This window comes from Suricata suricatta, chromosome 6 (genome assembly GCF_006229205.1).
Source record: "Suricata suricatta isolate VVHF042 chromosome 6, meerkat_22Aug2017_6uvM2_HiC, whole genome shotgun sequence".
Classification (NCBI taxonomy): Eukaryota; Metazoa; Chordata; class Mammalia; order Carnivora; family Herpestidae; genus Suricata; species Suricata suricatta.
The window spans coordinates 64,720,052-64,742,989 of record NC_043705.1 but is presented as its reverse complement, the minus strand read 5'-3'; the positions used below and the strand labels follow the sequence as shown (position 1 = coordinate 64,742,989).

Genomic DNA, 22,938 nt, shown 5'->3' with positions numbered 1-22,938 from the left:
ATAGGAGTAGAATTGGTGTATTATTGATTAAGTGTATGTTTAATTTTAGTGAAAAGTGCTAAGTAGTTCTCCAAAATATTTGAATCAACTTACATTTCCAAAAGAAATATATGAGTTCCAGTGGCTCCGTATCCTTAGCAACACTGGTTATTGTCAATTCTTTTAACTTTACCTTTCTGGTGGTGTGAAATGGCATGTGATTGTGGTAAATTTGAATTGCCCTGATGATTGATGAGAATGAGTACCCTTTCCTATTTGAGTATCATATTTTATGAAGTGTATATTTCCCATTTTTAAATTGAGTTGTTTGTATTTTTTTAACGTTGGTTTTGAGAGAGAGAGAGAATGAGAATGAATGTGGGTGATGGACAGAGAAAAGGAGAGAGAGAATCTCAAGCAGGTTCCACATGCACTTTCATCTCAGAGCCCCACATGGGTCTTGATCCCACAAATCAAAGAATCATTACTCATGCTGATGAAAAATCTGATGCTTAACTGACTCAGCCATCCAGGTGTCCCAAGTTGTTTGTATTTTTATATTAATTTGTAAATGATTTCATTTCTTCTGTATTCAAGCCCTTTGCCATTTGTATACATTACAAATGTTTTTGCCTGTTTCGTGGCTTGCTTTTTTACTCTTGGTGTATTTTGATTTAAAATTTTTTTTTAAATTTTTTAATGCTTATTCATTTTAGAGAGAGAGACGGCAGCACAGTGCGAGCAGCAGTGGGGCTGAGAGAAAGGGAGACACAGAATCCCAGAGCCCAATGTGGGGCTTGGAAACATGAACCGCGAGATCACGACCTGAGCTGAAGTTGGACACTTAGCCGACTGAGCCATCCAGGTGCCCCGATTTTAAAAGTTTTAAATTTTAGTGTAGATCCATTTCTATATATGTTTTTTTCTGATTAAGTGATTTTTAAACCCTTTTCAAGAAAGCTTTATCTATTCAAAGTGATGAAGGTATTCTATGTATTTTCTAGATTGACTGTTTATTGCCTTTCACATTTGGATCCATAGTTTGGAAGTAATCATTCGTGGAATAAGAAGGTATCAGAATTACTTTTTTCTTATATAGATATCCAGTAAGATCAGTACTATTCATTGATAATATTATTCTTTCTCTACTACTCAGCATTGCCTCTTTGTCATGAGTCGTGTGCTTATATTTGTGAGTTGACTTATAGACTCTTTACTCTCTTCTAACGATTTGATTTTCTCCCCTTCCATCAACACAATTTAATTGCTATCAACTGTCTTAATTACTGTATTTAAATATGTCTTGAGATCTGCTAGTAAGCCATGCTGGCATATTTTACTATCATATAATTTCAGAGTTCCTGGTGAAACTTTATATAAAGTGAGAACTTTATAAAATGCTATATTCATCTTTAAATTTCACGATGTCATAATTTTTCTTCCTGCATAGCAGAAAATTTCTGTTATTATTAATTTAATAAATATATTATAAATAATGTTTATTTTTAAAAGCACTACCTAAATACTACTACTACTGCTACTACTACTATTGCTACTACTACTACTGCTACTACTACTGCTACTACTGCTACTGCTACTACTACTGCTACTACTGCTACTATTGCTACTACTACTGCTACTACTACTATTGCTACTGCTACTACTGCTACTACTACTGCTACTACTAGTGCTACTACTGCTACTACTAGTGCTACTGCTACTGCTACTACTACTGCTGCTACTACTACTACTGCTACTGCTGCTGCTACTACTTGTACTACTACCTCTGTTACTAATGTCCTGGTGAAAAAGGGCTTTATGAACACTTTAAAGGAAAAATAATGCAATGAATTTAGCCACATTCCTAAATGTGTCAATATATTTTTTCATTCAAATAAGAGCTAAAAATATCTACTGCACATGAGTCCATCTGAATTATTTTTCATTCCTACTTAATGTGTATTCTATGAAAGTACTGAACATCCATAAATAGTATGCAGGATTTATTTGTCAGTTTAATAGGTATATTTTAACAGCATCTCAGGTTTGTGACCGAAGTCTCAACTAGTTATTTTTGTTTGATCAAAGTGTAGAGAAAAAAAAACGTTCTTATGTTCCTTCTAGCTTTTTAAAAGAGTTCTGCCTTCCTTGTGCATGGTTTCTCTGTATAACACTTGGTGGAATTGTAAAGCTTTTACTGTCACCTCTAAATATCATTACACTTTAGAGAATCTGCAGAGTTATATAACACTGTGATTAAACAGAATCACACCCCTTTCATAGCACAGACTTCGAATTTTGCTGATGTAGAATATGCAGAATCCCAAGATATCCAGCTGTCTTACCTAAAGTTTATAGGAAGGAAGAAAGATGAACCAACTGAGGAGAAATTAAGAAAAACCCCTCTTGAAGTACCAATGTGGAAGAAAGGGCAAAAATAAATCAGACTTCCATAGCTTCACTTATAACCTTCTTCCCCAACAATATTTTCTTTCATTCTTGGCTTACTGCCATGAAGGAATTCAGAACTTGAATGCAAACTGATTGTTAAAAAGATAAACTTAATGTGGAAATGAGAAAGGTAATTAATAAAGAATAAGAATATTTCTAATCCCTGAGATTTTCAGAGGAGTGAAGTAAACCAGATTTGTAGATCATATGGTGCTACAGTGAAAAAAAATACACAGCGGAAAAATTATTCTTTGTTTCAGGGATAAAAATGTTATGTTTTTCGTAGTTGACATCTCTGTCACACTCAGGTTACTGAAGCAAACACTCAATGAAAAGAGTTAACATTAACAATGAAAAGAGTTAGCCACAGAGCTCAGCTATTTAAACAATACAACAGACATCACTTATACAGGTCAATTACAATTTCCAATAATTAAAAGCAAGAAGAAAAATGTTCATAGTCTCACATGACACTGTCTAATTTGGTGCCTTTCACACATTTCAAAACTGAGACTTGAGGGTGAGTGCAAAGAGTATGTAGGCCTGGCTGACACATCCAGAGTTCCTGTGAACACTGCTGGAGAAGTCACTAACCTTCATCTGGAGCTGACACCCCACTTCCGGAGAGCACGCTCACCTTCTACCCGCGTCTCAGAAAACTCGCCTGTCATGATTATGTCTGTGTTGCTCAATACTGGTTTTATTTCACTCTGGAGAGTCAGAGTATTTAATGAATAATTATTTGCCACTATTTTTTTTATTCCATTTTCAAGCTTCTACTTCTACTTCCTAAGCTTGGATTTACTTTCATAGTCCTCTGCTAATTATGTAGGTTATCAGATGCTTTAACAAGGCAGGCAGTGACAGGTCTGTCTCCACTTAAGGTGAACTCTTCAAAAATGTTATTCTTCAAGAACCCAGAACTGCTGCAACTCAATATTTCAGTCCTATGGGTATGGACTTAGGGGAAAATGTCATGAACCAGTGTTTCTATTTAGAGTTGATCTTCATTATTTATTTTATTCCTGTGTGTACGTGTGTGTATGTATTTTTTTAATGTATGTATTTTATTGCTCATGAAGCAATCAACTCATCCAGCCATTCCCTGTGTCCAGCACCGTGGAGGTAAGTAAGGGATAGTAGTATCTGAATGAGCTCAATTGGACACATGACCAAAGCTTTTCTAAGAAATCACCCTGTGTGTTGGTTTTTTTTTTTTTTCTCATTCATTTGCAAGAAGTGTCCTTGTTACCTACTTTTTATCCTTCAACCTGGCCTTGCTATTTTGGAAAGTTCAGTTGAACCTCTCATGTACTATATAATGCTGTCTTTTTTTACCTTCTATCACTGACAATCTGTGATTCCTATTAATTATCTCAGAAGTATGATTCACCCATAGTGGGAGGGGTCAGTTTTCTAGCATGTGCTTCCCATGTTTATGTGAAACCTCCTACAAATTCACCTAACTTTAAGTTTTTATTCCTAGAATCAGAAAAGTGGTGATTTCCTTGTATTTATGATTTATGAAAAGCCTAAGACCACAAATGAAGATTTAAATGACTACTGTGTTTTAGGCACTCTCATGACATCTGATATATGTAACTGACTAAAGATGTTTATTTACATGTTTCAATGCATCATTTTGCTGTATCATTGAATAACTTGGAAAACTGAAGCTCAGAAATGGAAAATTATTTGTCCGCACAGTGAGTAATTGTTTAGTACAGAGTTCTGATGTCAGCCTGCCTTTGAACTATTCCTTCCTTCACCAGCATCGGCAGCTGGCATTTGAATGCTTAATATGTGTCAAGCCCTGTGTTAAGGGCTCCTTTATTTCATTTAGTCTCATAGCTGTGTGAACGTGTAATTCCCATTATAGACATTTATAATGAGGTAAAACACAAGCCAACTTCATGTTTCAAGGGTTTGAGACTTGTACAAACTTACTGGCAAGAAGCACTTCAAGCTTCAGACTTGGGCCCATATGAGTCCACAGCCCGGGTTCTTTCTCACTGTGCTAGAGGACTCCCGATTAGTCATCAGGAAGTGAGAAGTTTTCCAAACGGATTTGGGATTCTAGGCAGTGGTTCTCACCCTGGGCTTCACACTAGAATCATCTGTGGTGTGGACTCCACAGATCAGTTGAATTAGAATCTTTTGGGGGAGGAGCTGAATATATTTTTGGAAGTCAGTGGGGTCTATGCTATTGTGAATCCAGGGTGAGAACCATTGCTTTGGTTGTAGTTAAGTCTTGTTTCATTTTCCTTTTGCTTTGCCATTAGTTGGTGAGTTCTGCCTTTAGGCCCAAGACTGTTTTGGTTCCAGGCCTTAACCTTAGTGTCCAAGGTGACTTAGATAGGTTTACATGTGAGTTAAAAGTGATAAAAAAAATTCTGGTCCTTTCTGGTTTAAGCAAAATGCTGTTTATTGACTCTTGAAAGCTTTCTGGTATGAAATGCAGCTTACATTTGGGATTTATACAATGTCACATGGACTCATCTCTGCATTTCACTTCCTCCAGAGTAGCACATTCTTAGGATTATTACCAAGGCTCTACTTCAGTAAAAGAAATGGTCCCAGTAGCTGAAATGCAACCTCTTGGGCCTGGTTGACCTCCCTGAGTTCTGTTTCTGAAGCATGCTCCGTAGATGAGGTTTTCTCTGCAGGGGGGTTGGCTTATCCTAGGCCACCAGTTCTATTTCTGCAAACAGAAGGGAGAATCAGCTATAACAAAACAAAGCAAAAAGATTAACATACAATTGCCTTAAGAAAGGACAAGAACCCTTTCAAGTCTGTCTTTAGCTTGCATTATTATATTTACTTGAGGAGTTTTAAAAACATACCACAAGAGATTCTGATTGAGCCCAGGTGCTCACCTAACCTTGAACAACACCATCTCCTTTTGTTTCCTGTCCACTATCCATCTTCTTTCTGGGACTGACCCACAACAATAAAATCTACTTTACTCAGCTAAAAAACCTAGTTCTTTTCTTTAAATGTTGTTAGCTCTTTCTTAGGAAAAACAAAACAAAGAAAACATACTGTATTAAATTGTCTTTTGAAGGTAATTTGTGACAAACATAACAACCAACCCAAGTCACTCTGACCCCTCTATCTACCAGATTTAGAAACCAATTTCTCATTAAGATTTTGGTTAAATCCTTCCAACTTTCTAGGCCTCACATTGCCTATCTATAAAATAGCAAAATGATGCTCTATGGTTCGAAAGTCTCTTCCAGCTATAAAGTTTTATAAGTTTATTCTGACTTCATTCTACTTAGTCCTTTTTCCTAATAATTAAAACATATCTAATGAAATTTAAGTGACAAGAAGTTTTCCTATTATTGTTCAGGTTTTTACCTTTGTCCTCATGAAATTATTGTGTCATGGTTATTCTTAGAAATTTCCTGTTTTGTGATAAATTATATGGTCACTATAGAGACCATGTTATTTGAGAAGACATAATACCATCTTGCTTTCACTACTAACAGTTAATATATCAAGCAGTTACCATGTGCTAGACTCTGTTGTGAGTACTTTAAATCTTTTAATTCACTTAATCCTGACAACAACCCTAAGAGCCAGGCATTATTATCAACACCATTTTATTGAGAGGAGAAATGAACTTCAGAGATGTTGGGAAACTTGCTAAAGATCACAGAGCAAATAAATGATAGAATGCTATTTTCTCTTGCTTCTCACATTTAATGTGTTTATTAACTTAATTTAAATTAACAAAAATAGCATGAATGGAAACACTAAGTCAAAATATTTATCAAAGCTTTAGAACCCAAATAATACCAATCATCACCAATGATTACTAAAATTGTAATCTAGAAGATGCCAATTACGAAAAGCTAGTGTAGGCGAAATCCTACAAAGACTAGTACAGGGAAATTTATGCTATTACACATGTAATGTATTCCCTGGGGGAAAAGAAATTCATAATATTAGCACTCTCACCCCAAATACATAGTTTTAGTTATAAAATACATTTTTTAGTGTGTATATATATCTATCTATATCTATATATATATCCTTAGGATATATCACATTTGATTATGTATATGTATATAGCATATACTAATCCAATTTTATCATTAACTTGTGTAGTTTAATGAGAAGCTAGTATATATGTACACTATATGATCGTGTATGATAATATATACACACGATCATATAGTGTATTTAAATATAAGATAGTAATTCTGGTATAAGATGGGCTGTATATATGTATAATGTATAAAAATACCATATATATTATATATATTGTGTATATGCCTATGTACATATATCGGTGCATATATATATATATAATACATATATGGAACATCTTGTATCAAAATTTACCTTATAAATATAAGTGATAGATATATTTAATAAAAACTGTATTTTCCCCCTGTTTTTGAGTTGATTTGCAAACTCCTCATTCTTTTTTCTTTATTTCTTGCTTATAGGTATGGAAATATTTCAGTTACTATGTTACAATTTTATTTTAATTTTTTACCTTTCTGATTTTTGCATTTTTTCCCTCTTAGTTGTCCTTAGGTTAAACTGCTAAAAATTATTAGAATTGTAGATAGATAAATGTCTTAGAACACTGTTTTATCAATCTTATTTTTAAAGATTACTGTGTGACAAACTGGTCTGATTCTAAGTATTGCCTAGGGAACCCCAGTCCAAATCCTCTGCTTTGACTTTCCAGGGCAAAGGCCTAGGAATTGTTACTTTAGGCAAGAATCGCAGATGAATCTTACGATCAAGGTCTTAAGAACATGAATGTCTGGGAAGCACTGCTACAGACTAGGAATGATTTTTGTTTTATTGACTTGAATACAAAGTCTGACAGAAACCTTGTTTATGGGGATATTGGGTAAAATTTGAAATTGCACAATAAGATTTATATGAAATTTTGTAAAATAAATTTTAGTACAGGCAAATATCTATCTTTGAACCCTGTGAGTAGACTAATATTTGGGGGGGATGAATTTACTAAAAAATAAACTTGAAAATCAAGTATACAGTAAACTTGAATTTCCCAGAATGCATTAGTTCCTTTCTGATAATTTGAATTATTGGCATTAATTGTAATGGTAAGAAATACTGTCATGTATGTTTTTCTCTAATGATTTAATTGAAAATGACTAGAACTATATTTACCTACTTTTTTAGTTTTTCTACTATTAAATATGAAAATATACATTCACTTTCATTAAACTTGTTAGAAAACAATTTGGAGCATCTTTGTATATTTTAACAACACAAGTAATTTTGTTATTGATGTGATTCTCTAAAACTGTAAATTTTGCCACTTTTGCCACAAAGTTAGAAGTCTGTCACATTTCCCAGTGATTGACAGAGAGCCCTTGATTTAGGCCAGCTGTTGGGGTGCTGTGCACTTACTGCTAAAGCTTCCTGGAGGCCTTGGCTATCACATTTTCATCGAATATGAATTCCTTTTTGTACGTGTACATATTGTACAGAGAACAGAAGAGCTCACAGCAGCCCCTAAACGGCATCTGTTCTTTATAGTGAGATGAAGAAGCTGCAGAAGGTTTGTAGAAACTTGCTGAAGCTTGTTGTCACTTAGCAGGAAGTGTTTAGAAGTTTGCGAAGAACAGAATTACAATTTGTCAAATGTTGCAAACTTCACAGTGAGCACACAATGTCTGATTTCACCGTTGCTCTAAATAGGATTGCATTTTCTATATTTCAAAATGACCAACTTTCTTTTTTGGTAAAATACTAACAATTCTAGCACAGGAATTCACAGTCACTCAGGTGAGACACATTCTTCCTTAACTTTTACCTTTTTTTGGTGTAGTGGGTGTTGGAGGCGGGAGGAGGGGGGGGGGAGTGGGGCGGTGTGCGGGAAGGGAGGGCAGTTGGGTAGAAGTCACTGTCCCAGCAGTCCCGTGCCTCACTGGTTGAGATGAAGACATTTGGTTTATTATTGTTATACATTTTACTTTCAGTTTTAGAAGAGATTATTGAAAAAGCTTTATCATGCGAATTTACACATAAGAGCCCTTTGTTTAAAGTTCTCCATACCTACTCAGAATTCATCCTTTGATCATTATATATGCTGAACCAACTAGAATCAGCAACAACTACATTGAATTCTGAAAGTTTAACATTTTTATTATGGCAATACTTCCTTTTCTCTCCTTATCCTGGTGTGATTTCCAACTTTCTTATCAATTTTTCTTTTAATTTATCCACTGGCATTTTTATCTTTGAGTGGGGGAGGGGGGAAGCACTGTCTCTTCTCTTTTCTATTATTTGCTTCATTTGGTCTGGTTAAAGAGAAAGATTGTTTTGCTTTGGTTAAAGAAGAATTTGATAGGTGTTAGGAGTACACCAGAAATAAATTATTGTTATAACACTCTCTAACTCAGCCAAATTAGCATTGTGAGGTACAAGAAAATTAGGTTACACGCAACTTTTTCCATGATTTAAAAAACCAGGTGCCACAAGGAATTGTTTAAGTCTGAAGTCTATTTTTTTTTTCTTTTTGTTTTGTTTTTACTTTTTCGGGCTAAGGGTACATATCCATGGAATTTAACAGCAACATTTGGAAAGTCACCTGCCAACTAATAAGGACTCTGGAGTTTGGAAGACTTTCTCATCTTTGTTTTCCTGTTGGCACATGTTGTCCTTTCAGAAGATCCTGGATGATCTAGTACATTCTGGGTTTTCTCTTTAACTTAGATTTTATGATTTCCTATTGAAAATAATTGAGGTTTCTCTGAAGGTGAGAAAAACAATATTTTTAAATTGTTTTCAGATCTTTTCTGAAGTATTGCCTCGTGTTTTAGCTGTTCTTATTCTTGGATTAACTCTCAACTGTATGTCTCTAAAAGTCCATGCCAGGTTTGGAAAGAGATCCTCTCTCCCTTCAGGAATTTGAGCAAGCAGAATGGAATGTGCTAGAATGTGCTGGGGCTGGTGATTGCAGCACCCTCCTGCTACCTTTTACCCTATTTGCATCCTGCAGGTCTGAAATGGCACTGGGTTCCTGTCAGGGTTTGGAAACAACATGAGGACTTTCTCATTCATTTACTTGTCACGTTAAGAGACATCCTTTCTAACAGGGTTTCTAACATACAATGCTGAACTTAATTTATAACTTTTCCAAAAGGTATCCTTTCTAATTATTTTGAAGAAGAATCTTAATTTTGCAAATTGGTTGAATATCTGATCCTTTTGGAGCTAAACTGGGCCTGCCCTGTTACTGACCTAGGGAAAATGGGAGAGAAAGAAAGGATCATTTCTGCATCGTTGGCACACTTGTTCTAGAGTGGGTATAAATGACCATTTGATGAGTTGTTTCAAGGGAACTTTATGAGCACCCCAAGAACTGATGAAGAAACTCATTAATTCCTCAGGAACATTACCTTCCTTAATGAAAGGAAAACAGTCTATTGGCCCTTTAATAGTAATCAAGTGAAAAGCAGCTACTTCTTTTATTTTCAATCACCATTTTTAGGAGGCCTCACTTTTTACCATTAAGTCTAACCAGAAACTATTACAAAGCCGTTTAATTGTAATGTGGATCCTCTTTTCCTATAAAGATTTCGTTCTAACTCAGGATTTCTTTATCAAATAATTTGGAAATCTTACCAATAGTCTATCATAAAAATAAGCTTTTAAGCTACCAACTTTGTGTCACTAAGTGAGGAGTGTGGAAGAGCACACAAACTGTCATTTGTACCGTACACTGCCCCCCCCCACAGTATAATAGACGTAAATAACCCCAAGAAGGTAGGTAATAAAAAAGGAGATTAATTAGGAAGTGATGCATTTTGAATATTTATTATCTTTGTTTATAATATAATTCATTTAACTATATTTCTATTATTTAATTTTTAATACTGGCCGTCTGACAGTCAACTGGAAAATTTCTGAAAATTCAACACTTGTCCTCACAAACTTGTGACATCACTGCCCAGTCTTGCTGAAGTTGGTTCTCAACTTCAAGCATTCCTTTTATGATGAGATCCTTGTATCTACAGATGGCCTGGCTCAGCACATAAATCTCCGGTGTCTTCTGAATATCCACTTGAAATACCAAAATCTCATGGAATTTATTATACTTCCATTACAATGAATGATGTATCACATATAAGATCAGGTTCACTGTTGCCACATTTCTTCATTCCCCTGCCCATCCCATACTCATTCTCCTTTACATTCTTCCCCATACATGCTAAAATTTCCTCTCCATTCCAGTATTCTTGGCTATGCGAGATGTAAGGATATTAAAGTTGCAGTTTCTTATTTCTTCCAAAAAATAACCTGGCATCACTTTGAAAGAAATGCCAGCTTTGTTAAAACTTTGAAAGATTATGTATATCAGTAATATAATTGTCCTTAACCTACCATTATGATTTATTTTCTGTGTCCAATTGACCCTTTTTGTTTATTTATTTATTATGTCATTTTATGAAAAATAGAGGAAAAAGTGAAAGACAGCTTTATTAGAAATTTTAATAAGAATTTAAATAAAACAAAACCTCTTTGAGTCAAATTTTGGCGCCAAGCATCAGAACTGATGAAAGCTTACTGTCATATGTCTTCTTAGCTAAACTAGATAATCCAGATTTTTTTGTTGCAAATGTTACATGATGAAGTCCTGTCTGTTGAATGACTCATTGAATGATAATATCCAATTCCCTTTTGTCTTTAGAAATATATTGTTCATTAAGGATATCATCATTTAAAGTCTCATATTCTGGGATCTGAGATCTTTCCTTCAGACTACCATTGCATGTCCCTCCCTAGATCTCATCCCTTTCACAGCTGGACAATAGAAATGCTCACACTCCATGACCAAGAAGTAGGAGAAGTGGGGAGAGCTAGAGGACACCTTGCCACTACTTTCAACTGCTTTATCCTGGGAGTAGCTTATATTTTCTTCTAGTGAGTCTTGCCATCTGGTAACAATCCACCTATGAATACTGACAGATCTAGGTCTTTCTAGACTAACCTCGAATTCTTGGTTTCCTCTGATATGGTCAGATGAATTTTAAATTATATCTTGTCTGCCTAACAACTCGGGAAAGGCAGCAAGCTTTCTGAGGTAATATAGAGGATGTTATGACTGGATGCTCGTTATGAACTGACAAGGAAATTTAGCTCTGCTGCCTTAACAGACCTCTTGATATGTAAGTGGGGAGCCTAAGACACTCCTCTAATTCTATTTGTAATTCTCTCAAGTGTAAACGAATACTTATGGGTGTGTCTTGTCTTTCCAGCACATTCCACAGTGATAGGCATTTATTAATAAAGTTTGAACTGAATCCAAAGTTGGAAAATGTATTGAAGTATTTCGGATAACCTGTTTAAACTTTAAAAAAAAACGTAAACAAAAAGAAACACTTTTTTCTCCATGAAAGAAAGTGAAGACTTTAAAAACATTTCCATTTGCCAAATCTTAAATTTTATTATTCTATTTCTTCTTAAATGATTGTCAAACCTTTCTCTTCTAAATGTCTATCTTTCAACCAAATGGCACGAATGCATTTCCTTAAGAACCATCATTACCAATTATTCTGCCCACTGTAGGTATAGCTGTTTTGTGCTGTAAGACTGTCTCTGGGTAGGCAATAGCTTTGGAGCTCTCTACCTGCTCTTAAAATGGTGCCATAATTCATTTTGAAGCTCATATATTAGGTTAGAGGAAATTCCAAGTTATTGTCAAAAATATTTCCAACTTTCAGGCAGACCTATGCCCTGGGGTTTTTAAAAAAATTTTTTTATCTTTATTTCTTGAGAGAGAGAGAGAGAGAGAGAGAGAGAGGCAGAGTGTGAGCAGCGAGGAGCAGAGAGACTGGGAGTCAGTGAATCTGAAGCAAGCCCCAGGCTCTGAGCTGTCTGCACAGAGCCTGATTTGGGGCTTGAACCCATGGACTGTGAGATTATGACTGGAGCTAAAGTCGGACTCTCAACCGTCTGAGTCACCCAGGCACCCCTATGCCCTGGGTTTTGAAAAACACATTGAAAGGAAAATAAGAAATTGTGCCTGAGCTTGAGTCATATCAACGTAAACAGTTTTGTGAATCTCTACCCTGACACAGGCAATTTTGTTTGAAGCCAGTGCTTCAAACCATTGTAAAGCTGTGGAAAACCTTTGCTTGGCTATGAACAAAACCTGCACACGACATTTATTTCAGGGAAGCAAAGAGTTTCAAAAGGAATTGAGAGTCAAGGCTGGACAAGACTGCATGCTGAGAGGTTCGGTAATTCATGGCTCATTTTCTCTCAAACATACGCATGTCAGCACTTCTTTAAAACTTCAGAGAGGAACTTACTCATGCTTTTCCATGCAAGTAACATGAGGTTCAGACAAAGACTCTTATGATCTGTACAGGCACAAGATGCACAGCATTTTGAAAATCCCAAGATAGCTTATGCACCTTCCCCCTTTCCCCAAGTAGATGTAGAACTGAAAGTTCTGAATCAGGAGTGTAAATGCATTGCAGCGTAACAAAAATTTGAGAAATAGTAAAGGGAATACAGATTAATTACCTAGAATTCTATTATCACGTCCCACTAAAGTTACCATTAACCATAGCACTGCAGGTAGTTTATTTCAGATCTAGATACTGCTGGTTAGAAAACTGTAAGAGATACAAACCATCTCAAATTGTGACATTGGATAGTGTAATGAAGTCCTATTATCATTGAATTATTCCCAAATCTGGATCAAATGTATGCAGATACAACCAATCATCCAGTAATAGTCTTTTTCATCCTGTAAGTCTGGAAACAGAGGTCAAAATGGATTAATCATTTATTTATTCATTTATTCAACAAGCAAGTATTGTTTATTCTCATGACTCAATAATAGCAATAACATATGCTTTTTTTTTTTAACGTGGTGGTCCTGCCAAAGAGGCGAGATTAAGAGTGTGGGTTCATGTCAGAGTTAAATGCTTTACTGACACTCTTGGGACAATAGCTCATGACCTCAAACTCCTTGTTATAGTCTTTTCACTCTCTTATGTAGATTACATTTTTGGATTACAACTTGTAAGTCACATTCTATATTATTTGAAGTGATGTCCTTTTCTAGGATAAAGCATCCTTTAAGGGGCACTAGCTTAACCTTACTGTGCTGAATCGATTACTGAATCAAAGTATTTTTTATTATAAATACCTCTAGCAAAATATTCTTGAAATTCTGTTCTTCAATACTACTAAGTAAACTGTGGTCTGCTGGCCTTATATGATGTCTACTGTGAAGAATTCTTCGAAGAAAAAAAGGAAAATATGTCTTTTTTGTTTGCAATGTATAAATATAGGTTTATTGAAATTGTATGTGTATTACATATTATGGGAAGTATTTCAATATAAGTTTTTTTCTTATGGAAGAGATAGAGCTGGTAAAATGCATTTTAACTTAACTACCATGTAAATCAGTTTATATCTTATATGGAAACATTATCAAACCTTTATTCCTTTATGTATATAGATTCCACGTTTTAAACCTTCAAAAAGAACTGTTTCAGCATATTTTCCCAAGGATATGTGCCTCATAAAGTTGAAACAGCATTTTGCTGTTTAGTATAACCCTAGAACTGGGCAAGTGAGGCTCTGGCCCTATATTTTAGAATGTCCCACCAATCATAAACACATACACATTCATACACACACACACACACACACACACACACACACACAAGCAATTTATTAAGGAACATAGGCACCTCAGATACGTGGTTTTGGGCACTTTCTGGTGGCCCTCATGCTTAGATATCTCTACACATCTATTCATGAGAAGCATTGTTCAGGGCCTGAAGAAATGCTTTTTCACATTTTTGCCCCCTCCCTCCTTTCAAATAAAAGGTAACTGTATCCAAAGGGTTGTGTTGGTACCACCATGCAAGAGTTAGAATGTGAAAGGGTTTGACTGGGTGTTACCTAAGGTAAGAAAAAAACTTACATAACAGTGTTTTGTTTCCCAGCTGCATCAAGCATCCATTTTCTTGCTTCTCTTTGTATTTCATCAATTTGTAATTCTGAGTTAGCAAATGTAGACAACTTTAACATATTAAATAACCATTGAAAAGACAAGAAATTAGATACTCCATATTTAAGAGGTTTTAGGTTAATTTTTGGTATGTGGGCCATATTAATCTCTTGCCTCAACTCCCCCTTACCCCCCCCCCCGCCCAGCCTGCTTCTATCTATTTAGGATTAACCTGCCAAAAAAAGACAATGTCTAAATTATGACAAATACCTGAAAGATAACAAATTTGGGTTAGAAACCTTAGGCTAGCATTCAAGGTACTCCATGGATGATCTTGAATATCATTTCAGCCTTATTCCTAGGACTGACCCTCAGACAAGGATTGGTGTGCATGGAATTTATTAAGGCAGAGGTCCCAGGAAATCCAGTAAGGAAGAAGGGAGAGCAAGAGAAGGGGAAGAATCAAAGTGAGCCTATATAAATAATGTCTGGCAGGCATAGCCTCGGCCTGACTCTCCTGACGGGAGTTCTCCAGTCTAAATGGCATAGAACCCTCAGTGCTACTATTAGCAAGGGAGCGGGGTTCTCATACTCTGGCACCAGTCAGTCATTGGGGGCTGGGGGGGGGGTGGCAGGGAAGGATGGCAATATAAATTCCCAGGAACTTCTTTCTCTTTGCTGGCAAAGCAGCTCCAATAACTTGAGGCCAGCTCTCCAAAGGTAAATGTGGGTTTTGGGTAGGTTATCAACAGCGCCTGCCATCCCTAGTACTTTCCCTTATGCCGCTGTGAGCCTGGCTGAGTCCCTTCTCCGTCTCAGAGATTTGACTACACAAGAGCACATTAAATGCGCTAAGACGGTCCCTCTAGGATTTTTAGGATTTATTCATTGTTTCCACAACAAACTACGCGCCGTCTCTTACCTTTCTTACAATTTATGTTTGCCCCTTTGTCTGGAATGTAATTTTCTCATTAGAAGAAATATTGTAGGAAGCTTTTTTTAATTCTCTCTTACAACACATATCATAAACCACAGAGGTTTCTGCGTGCTTCTTTGTTTTGTTTTGTTTTTTAGTTATCTATTCATGCATCACTTCCTTGCTTTCCCACTCCCCCATATCACCCACAAAAGTAAGAAAGTAAGATAGTATTTAGCATTCTAAATATAATGTTTAGAATTACTGCAGGGAACGGCTACATGTGGGAAACTAATGATTATATATTAAATTATATTGAATTGCCTTAATTAAACATTGCTTAAAATTTAATACTTACCCCCCCCCCCGCCCCCAATTTTTCATTTGGATGTCTGGAAAAGGAAAGTTTGAATTTAATGTCTACTGAATATTCCCCAAGCCAAGAAGAAACATAGTCAAATACAGTTGAGCTTCTTTAGTAGGTAATGTGCTAAACCAAAGTGGTAATCTAATTCTGAAGAAGTTATCAACAGCGAACACTGGAAAATGGTGCCAAAGAGTAAAGCATATAGACAGATTTCTCACCAGCTTTTAGAGCTATCTATAGTGTTGGGGAAGTAAGAATGACTTAAGTAAATATTAGTCTTAAGGTATCATTATTTGTTAAAAAATCTGAAATGCTTTTTATTTATTTTCAATAGAAAAATACCAAATATAATTTGATGATCAAAGTTCATAAAAGGCAAAGATTTTACATGCTAAATTCAATGATAAAACTCAGAGCATATATAAATATAATTTTCAGGGATAAAACTGAACCGAATTGCTAAGAGGGAATGATCTGCCTTCTATTTTTAGTCTCAGTTCATTGATATAAACTTCATTAGGAAGGACCTCACGTTTTTACCAAAGACTGCGTGCCGTACAGTCTGCAGGGATTTGCCTGAGAAACAGACGCCCGAGGAGATGGGGTGTGCGCAGCCCGTGGGGAGCACTGACCCGAGGCCCTGGTGAGCAGCCAGCCCTCCTCAGCCCAGGCCAGCTCCTCAGGGTGTTGACTTACTTCACCTCCTTTCGAAGGGCCGCGTCTGCCCCCATGCCTTCACCGTCACTTAGGCTCATGACCCCGACTCTAAATCCCCAACTCACTCAAGAGACAAAAGTAATACGTAGTTACCATTGTCAATGTTTTCTGCTTTGGATCTCTCAACTCCAAAATATCCCCAGTCAGACACATTCACTCCTCTGAACACTGCTTCTACATTAGTGCTTTTGGTTAACTTTCTTTCTACCTAGAAACCCTTTTAAAAAACATCTGATTCATTCTTGTCAAATCTCATATCTAATTAGTTTCATGTTCTCTCTTTACCTCTACTCTTGTCTTTCTCTCTGTTTACATAATAATTCCACTAGTCCAGGCCCTTATCTGTTATAGAACATTTAAAAAATCCTTTTAACTGGCCATTCAACCCAGTGTCTCTCCCCTCAAATTGATCTTTTCTCTCAGTTATTTCCCCAACACCAAGATGATTTTGCTTAAAAGAAACAAACCCATGAGTACATAGCAAACACCTTTGATAGCTTTTCCTTGCTTATAGAATGAAATCACAACTCTTCACAGTTGCTTAAGTCAATTTCTCTGGCTTCTCATCCACCTCATATCTCTTATGTCATATTAGAAATCACTTACATTTTCCAAATATTTCAAATATTCCATATACTTTGACACCTTCACACTCTTACCACTACTTAAAATGATCTTCCATATCTACTACCTTCTTCTGGTGGAACCACACTTACTTTTTTAAGATGCAGGTAAAAATCTTATTTTTTATATGAAAACTTTCCTAATGTTTCCATCACATCTGATCCTAAAGCATTTTGCTTATCCCTTTATTAAAAGGGATACTTGATTTATATTAAAGTGACTTGCATACCTATCTTTATCTTATTCTTTTTTGTATCATTAGAACTCAATAGATGCTCAAGAAATTTTTATTAACAAAATTTTTTAACTTAAATCAGGAAAAATGTGATTAAAGGGAATATTCTTTCAGAATTATCTGAGTTTTAGAAATAGGTGAGTGAATGGTGAAATCAGTTATCTCTTTAGACTAAGGGATAGCTCAGATGATATATTTACCCAAAGCTGCAGGGTTTATTTCTGTGTTCCTGTTGATGTCAAGTGAAACTCACACTTTAGATTTGTCTCAGTTAATTTCTACAAGCATTCATTTAGTGGTTAAAATGTATCGTGATTCTACTCTCCATAAAATAAAAGTAACAGGTTTATAGAAGTACACTCTCAAAGACGTTTGCTAGGGTCCTTGTTAGAGATTTTTCATTTGCAGGAAAAAAAAAAGAAGTTTCTATGTGTGCCCTCATCTAAAATACTTCCTGTTTATAGGCATAATTTTGCACACAATTCAGGAAAATAAAAACCCAAGCAACTACCCAATCAAACATGTAAAAACAATAACAACAGCCTCAAAACGAGGCCTCCCCCATACACACTGCTCTTTTCTGAATCACACAAATATCAGAAGAAAAATAACATTTTCCTTAATATCTCAGATACAGTCACATCCCTTCTACATCCCTTTCAGTTGTGAATACTGGATCTTTAGATGAAATAGTAGGGTCAAGCCTTTTGCCATATTTGAAAGACTGACACCATTCTCTTCAGCAGATTTTGAACACAATGTAAAATCTCTCTACAGCGTGACAATTGACATTTTTCAGCACAGAAGAAGCCATTACCATCTGTCATGTGACTGCTCTGAGGATAATGAGAAACCTCGGACATGTGGGTTGGAAAGAAATGACTTTATTCCAAGTAAAATAAATCTAAATAATACAAATGCAGTGGGAGTGTTGCTAGATATTTCTGGAGACTCTTGAGGCGCTTTGGGAGAAAATGAATCATGTTGGTAATAATTTTTGCTTCTCTTTCTCTTAACTCTGCCAATTTAAAAATATTATACAGGCAAGACCTGTGTTTTAAACTCTACCTGTACTTCCAGGAGGGTGTCCTCAGGGCTTTGCCTGCAAGGAGGTCACCGGGAGTCAATGCAAATCAAGCCTGTTGCCTCAACGGCAGCAGGTTACCTCCAGGACCCTTGCGGCACAGGCAGATTTTAGAACAGCAGAAGCACTACGGATGTGTTGAAACAAAACAAAATAAGGTTGTTTATTATCTGTTTAAAAGGAGGGCAAGATTTTTCTCTGAGTCTTTAACCCTCTGCTCCTGCCCGACCAGTGTGATCACTGAACTAGCAGGCGGGGTCTCTGTGAGGTGGGTCTCAGGGCGCTGCTTTGGGTTGTTAAAGGGAGGACCAGCTTCGCTCTGAAGTTCTGCCTTATGTCAGACCTTTTAATGTAATCTTAACATCCATTCTGTTTAATAATCTTTTGTCCAATAGACATAAATAAAGCATAAATATGTGTCTGACTGCAATGAATTAGTTTTCTAACAGAAGGAATCCTTGCCAAGATTCTGCAGCGATCTGGTCAATGTAGATAATGTGGTACATTAGAGCAGAACTGGCAGTTCATTGTTCTATGAATAGATATAGATTTAGCATTTATGGGAGCCTTTGAATAGGATGAAACAAAGCGACGAGTAGCCAACGGTTCTATGTGGGCTTGATTTTAGCTAGTAATTTCCTATCAGATGAGTACATCTTTTGTTAGTACTAAGAAAAATTTGTGCTCGAATATCAAAAAGTAATACACATATCCTTGCCTGTGTACTTTTGCCTAAAATGTTATCAATTATATATATATGTACATATATATATATATATAATTGAAAGCCCTATTTTCACCCTGTTCATTAATTTATTTTTTTCTTGAGTGGGGGGGAAATGTTTACTTTGTGTTTTCCCTGGGAAAGTTAAATCACCTGAGGTTGTTGAAAGGCTGTGACGGTGAGACTGGGAGTCCTGTGTTCTGGTCTTGTGGCCATTAGCTTACTGTTTGACTTTGGATGAGTCACATACTTTCTCAAGTTTATAGTTCCTTCTCTGTATTTGAAGACATGGGATTTCATGGTCACTAAAGTTTCTTTCAGCTCTATAATTCTATGTAAAAAACATCAAGATAATAGTCTTTCACCATCCTGAGTTAGGTATGCAAGACCTAAGGTTCCCTTGTGTTTTCTTGAAGGAATTCAGTAGCTGATTTGTATTGTCCCTGTCTTCTAAATGATGGTTCACTTTCCTCTTTTGTCTTGGTCCTCTTTTAGGGTCAGAGCTTGAATGTCAGCAGCACAAAATGTCTCTGAATATCTCCTAAGGTAATTGGGGACAGTATATACAGCTACATAAGCTACTTATTTCTTGCTTCTGCTCACTCCTCTTTATGCTTTACTGGTTTCTCATTTTCCCCATATTTTCCTCTGTAACCCAAAGTCCAAAGCTTTTCTGATCCCTGAGGTTTTGAGAGTACTGCTCAGCAACAAAACCAGTGCTCTGGAGCAGGATGGTGCTATCACCTGCCCTAAAATTAACATATGAAAAATGCTTAAGTGACTGCTCAGCCCTGTACTGGGTCACAAAACTGGCCAATCAATGGAGATTCTTTTCCCCTAAAGGTAGATGTTTCTTATGCTATTGTTTTCGATTTCAGTTTCAACAGTTATAGCTTTTTCCTAGATTTACAATAAGATGATTTAGTCAGGACTGAAAAGTGGAGTGAGTAGTTGTACCAGGCACATTTGAGATCTGTAGCACTGATCTGTCTCCATTGTTTTGGTGACTTGGCCTGGCACTGCTGAGGAGACCCGTTGCTCCTTGGGCTCTGACAGACTACAACACTGGCATTACTGGACTCTTACAGTCTTGTGGAAAATTTTTCCCTTTTGTTCCCTTGTTGATACTGAGGCATAAAACCCCAGTAAGAGGGCGCCTGGGTGCCTCAGTCAGTTAAGCATGTGACTTCGGCTCAGGTCATGATCTCAGGGTTCATGAGTTCGAGCCCCGCATCAGGCTCTGTGCTGGCAGCTCGGAGCCAGGAGTCTGCTTTGGATTCTGTGTCTCCCTCTCTCTCTGCCTCATTCCTGCTTTCTTCTCTCTCTCTCTCTCTCTTTCTGCCTCTCTCAAAAATGAATAAACGTTAAAAAAAAAAAAGAAAAAAGAAGACCCCAGTATGGAAGTTTGGCATTTATACAAGTACAATCCAGAAGTGCAGATGGGAGGAGGGGAGGAACAGAGGATTAGAGAGGCCAGAACTCTTTACTCTGCAGAACACACTTTTGACCAATGGACAAAGGGTCTAGTAGATAAAATCTCCCCCTTTCCTCCATGGAGAGGGACTTGCCATGTTGATAGTGAACATGTAGGGTCTTCCAAGACTCAACACCAGTTGTACTTGATACCATAAAACACTCAGTTCCTTAGCCTGTCTATTCTTCTTAGCCTCATCCTCCTCTCTCTTATGCTTTCCTGGGTTTTTATCTTTAATAAAATAGTAGTAATGAGTATTTGTTTCACCCTCTGCTTTCTGGGGGGCTAAGACCGGTCAATTTAGACAATATTTATGAATGCATAGAATCATTCATGCTCCGAGGAACTGCGATAAAGTGGAATACAGGAGAGTGGGAGATTATGGAGGTCATGTGCATTAACTAGTTACCTATTCCTCCTCTAGGTCCTTCATGACTTTCGTACATTTAATGCTCCATTGCAGGGTAGAAGTGCATTGGGAAGGGAAAAGCAGCACATGTAACTTCACAGGGATTATCTGTATCCTATTTTATAGATGAGAATCTTTTTCCCAAATGAGAAGGGCAAAAATGCTATTGAAACGGAAGCTGTTTTCAGGCTTATTTTAAAAGATATGTTCACCTGAAAATGCTGCTTGTTATTTTGACAGAGATGGGTAGTAGAAAAAGGTTTTGGAAATATAATGTTGGTTATGAAAAGTGTTATAAAATGTTAGAAGAAAATTCATATCTTTGTCTCTATACAACAGTGTCTGCTTCACATTTGCCATCCTCATCTAAACATATTTTTAGAAAAAACAGGAAAGTAGATGTTAATATATGAACAGATACTTGTTGAGCGTCTAGTTTGTGCTAGGTGCTACTTTAGGTGCAGGAAATTTGGCAGTGATAAGATAAACCAGATACTTGCTCTCATAGAGCTTATATTAGAGAGGAATGACATAGACAAAGATAAAGGAGTATGCAAAAAATTAATAAGATACATTTTGAAGTTGGTAGTGTGGTGAAGATAAGAGAGTGATATGGTATGTAAATATTGAGGGACACTGAATAGGATTTCGGGAGAGATCTCTTTATGGAAACAATGTGAACACTAAAATTTTCTTAGAAGCTGGCTACGCAAAACCTAGGCTTCACATTTCTGAAGCAAGAGAGAATCAAGTGCAAAGACTCAGTATGGAGTGTGAGTTAGTATGGATCAAGAAAAGAAAGTGGCTAGTGTGGCTTGAGGGTAGCGCCAAGAGCTCTTGTGTATGAAACAAGATAGGAGAGGTTAGAAATGACCCCCATTTCATTTTAGGCTGCATTAGTGAGTTTGAGTGTATTCTAAATGTAGCAGAAATTCATTGAAGAGTTTTAAGAACATATTTATATATTAAAATATATAAACCATTTCATAGAATTCTTGCAAAATTCAAATACTGACTTAAAATTTGTGAATGACTTTTTTTAAATGACTATTTTTTTAGGGCAGTTCTGGGTTCACAGTTGAGGGGAAGGTACAGAGATTTCCTATATAGTTGTGCCCCTACACAAACATAGCCTCCTCCATTATCACAACCCCTCACCAGGGTGATCATCATAATGATCTTATGCCCACAGTCAATATCAAGGTTCATCTTGGTATTTTACATTCTCTGTGTTTGCAGAAATGTATAATGTGTATTTATCATTACAGTATCATAGAGAGTATTTTCACTCTTCTAAGAATACTCGCTGCTCTATTTATCCCTCCTTTGCCCTTACCCTCTAACAACTCGCTGACCTTTTTGTTTTCTCCACTGTTTTGCCTTTTCTGGGTCATATGGTTGGAATCAAGGAGATAAAACTTCTTTAGAATGACTTCTTTCACTTAGTAGTATACATTGAAGGTTCCTCCATGTCTATTCCTGGCTTGATAGTTCATTTCTTTTTAGTGCTGAATAATATTTGCTTATCTAAATATACAGTGGTTTATCCATTTGCCTAATGTAGGAAATCTTGGTTGCTTCCAAGTTTTGGCAATTATGAATAAAGCAGCTGTAAATATCCTTATACAAGTTTTCGTGCAAACATGTTTTCACCTTCTTTGGGTAAATATCAAGGATCCTATGTTAAGATTATGTTTAATTTTTTTTAAGAAGTCACCAAGCTGTCTTCCAAAGTGGCTGTACCATGTTGCATCCCTCCCCTGCTCCCCAGCAATGATGCTGATGCTCACAACCTCACCAGCTTTTGGTGTTGTCAGTACTTTTTGGATTTTGGACATTCAAGTAGGTATGTAGTGGTATTTCACATGGTTTTAATTTGCATCTCCCTGATGACATATGATGTAGAGCATCTTTTCATATTCATATCTGTAATTCATATATCTTCTTTTTTTATTGACGTACAGTTGACACAATATTACATTAG

At 36.4% G+C, this 22,938-nt stretch overlaps 2 long non-coding RNA genes across 2 annotated transcripts in view; both read left to right on the top strand.

Moving 5' to 3' along the window:
* LOC115294615 overlaps positions 1-803 on the top strand; it is a 78,293-nt gene extending 77,490 nt beyond the window's left edge. The window contains exon 4 of the long non-coding RNA XR_003909998.1: positions 698-803. This is a non-coding gene — a long non-coding RNA (uncharacterized LOC115294615). The remainder of the gene's footprint in view (positions 1-697) is intronic.
* On the top strand, positions 804-19,598 carry LOC115294620. The gene is made up of 3 exons (XR_003910003.1): positions 804-844; positions 984-1,050; positions 19,567-19,598. It is a non-coding gene; the product is annotated as an uncharacterized LOC115294620 (long non-coding RNA).
* The last annotated feature ends 3,340 nt before the right edge of the window (positions 19,599-22,938 follow it).